A 2,379-nucleotide genomic window follows, 5' to 3' on the forward strand; every position below is an offset into this window, starting at 1 on the left:
CCCCATCACCCACAAGAAGGGAGGTAACTGGAGTAAGTCACCCTAGCCAAAGGAGGAGGAGGAGGTGGTGGTGATGGTGGTGGTGGTGGTGGAGGTGGTAGTGGTGGTGGAGGTGATGGTGGTTGTGGTGGTGGAGGTGATGGTGATGATGGTGTTGGTGTGGTAGTGGTGGTGGAGGAGGTGGTGGTGGTGGTAGTGGTGGTGGTGGAGGTGGAAGAGGAGGAGACTTACCTGCACGAAGAACCTGCAGGACCTCTCTCTCTTCTGCAGCTGCAAAGACAAACACAGTCGTTAGCGAGTTGGTGTAGCGCGCTCTGCAAAGTTCATTAACAAACAGCACAGGCTGGCTCATTAAGACAGGAAATTGTCATTCACAACAGTGCTCCTTCCCTCCCTCCCTCCCTTCCCACCCTCCCTCCTTCCTTTCCTCCATCCCTCACTCTTTCCTTCCCTCCCTCCCTCCCTCCCTCCCTCCATCATCCCTGTCATCCTCTGCATCTAGGAATTAATGTATAGTACCTTCATTGCTAAACCACTCGTGAATAATTGGAAATATTCTATATCCTGATTCCAATTAGCATAATAATCAATTACTCAATTAGTAATTTAATTTCTTCATGAACGGAAGAAGGAACACCTCCTTTTGATGAGTTTAAGAAGCGTTAGGTCTATGAGGTCACCGTTTGCACTAACATAACATAATATTCGCATGACATCATGCAGTATGTGTAAATGAAAAATGTACACCAGATACGAATGTGTGTGTGTGTGTGTGTGTGTGTGTGTGTGTGTGTGTGTGTGTACAAGAGAGTAAGAGAGAGATGGAGAGACAGAGAGAGAGACAGAGAGAGAGAGATAGGGAGGCTGTATTAGTAGTGACAGCAGCTGTCACTCTCCACCCCTCCACTCCTCCACCCCACCACCCCTCCACTCCTCCACTCAATCGTGAACCACTGAGAAAGCACCCAGTACCTCGGCGACTGCTAAAACACCCATTTGAAACACACCCTAAGCGTCTTTAAAAAAAAACACAAACTGACTGATTTCTCTCTTCCCCTGTCCCCTCCTCCTCTCCTCTCCTCCCCTGTCCCCCCTCATCCTCTCCTCTGCTCCCCTGTCCCCTCCTCCTTTCCTCTACTCCCCTGTCCCCCCTCCTACTCTCCTCCCCTGCCCCCCCTCCTCCTCTCCTCTCCTCCCCTGTCCCCCCTCCTCCTCTCCTCTCCTCCCCTGTCCCCCCTCATCCTCTCCTCTGCTCCCCTGTCCCCTCATCTCTTCCTCTGCTCCCCTGTCCCCTCCTCCTTTCCTCTACTCCCCTGTCCCCCCTCCTACTCTCCTCCCCTGCCCCCCTCTTCTCCTCTCCTCCCTGTCACCCCTCATCCTCTCCTCTCCTCCCCTGTCCCCCCTCCTACTCTCCTCCCCTGTCCCCCCTCCTCCTCTCCTCTCCTCCCCTGCCCCCCCTCCTCCTCTCCTCTCCTCCCCTGTCCCCTCCTCATCCTCTCCTCTCCTCCCCTGTCCCCTCCTCCTCTCCTCTCCTCCCCTGTCCCCTCCTCATCCTCTCCTCTCCTCCCCTGTCCCCTCCTCCTCTCCTCTCCTCCCCTGTCCCCTCCTCCTCTCCTCTCCTCCCCTGTCCCCTCCTCATCCTCTCCTCTCCTCCCCTGTCCCCTCCTCCTCTCCTCTCCTCCCCTGTCCCCCCTCCTACTCTCCTCCCCTGCCCCCCCTCCTCCTCTCCTCTCCTCCCCTGTCCCCCCTCCTACTCTCCTCCCCTGCCCCCCCTCCTCCTCTCCTCTCCTCCCCTGTCCCCTCCTCCTCTCCTCTCCTCCCCTGTCACCCCTCATCCTCTCCTCTCTTCCCCTGTCCCCTCCGCCTCTCCTCTCCTCCCCTGTCCCCCCACATCCTTTCCTCTCCTCCCCTGTCCCCTCCTCCTCTCCTCTGCTCCCCAGTCCCCTCCTCCTTTCCTCTACACCCCTGTCCCCCCTCCTCCTCTCCTCTGGTCCCCTGTCCCCTCCTCCTTTCCTCTACACCCCTGTCCCCCCTCCTCCTCTCCTCTCCTCCCCTGTCCTCCTCTCCTCTGCTCCCCTGTCCCCTCCTCCTCTCCTCTCCTCCCCTGTCCCCCCTCATCCTCTCCTCTGCTCCCCTGTCCCCTCCTCCTTTCCTCTACTCCCCTGTCCCCCCTCCTACTCTCCTCCCCTCCCCCCCTCCTCCTCTCCTCTCCCTCCCCTGTCACCCCTCATCCTCTCCTCTCTTCCCCTGTCCCCTCCGCCTCTCCTCTCCTCCCCTGTCCCCCCACATCCTTTCCTCTCCTCCCCTGTCCCCCCTCCTCCTCTCCTCTGCTCCCCAGTCCCCTCCTCCTTTCCTCTACACCCCTGTCCCCCCTCCTCC

The 2,379-nt window shown here is 58.7% G+C and overlaps 1 pseudogene across 1 annotated transcript in view; it reads right to left on the bottom strand.

The window, feature by feature from the left end:
• LOC308160910 (adhesion G protein-coupled receptor L3-like) overlaps window positions 1-2,379 on the bottom strand; it is a 116,989-nt pseudogene that overhangs the window by 27,847 nt on the left and 86,763 nt on the right. The window contains exon 9 of the transcript in view: window positions 232-270. The product of the transcript in view is annotated as an adhesion G protein-coupled receptor L3-like (transcript). The remainder of the gene's footprint in view (window positions 1-231; window positions 271-2,379) is intronic.

Source organism: Nansenia antarctica (genome assembly GCF_963989245.1).
Source record: "Nansenia antarctica genome assembly, chromosome: 6".
Taxonomy (NCBI): domain Eukaryota; kingdom Metazoa; phylum Chordata; class Actinopteri; order Argentiniformes; family Microstomatidae; genus Nansenia; species Nansenia antarctica.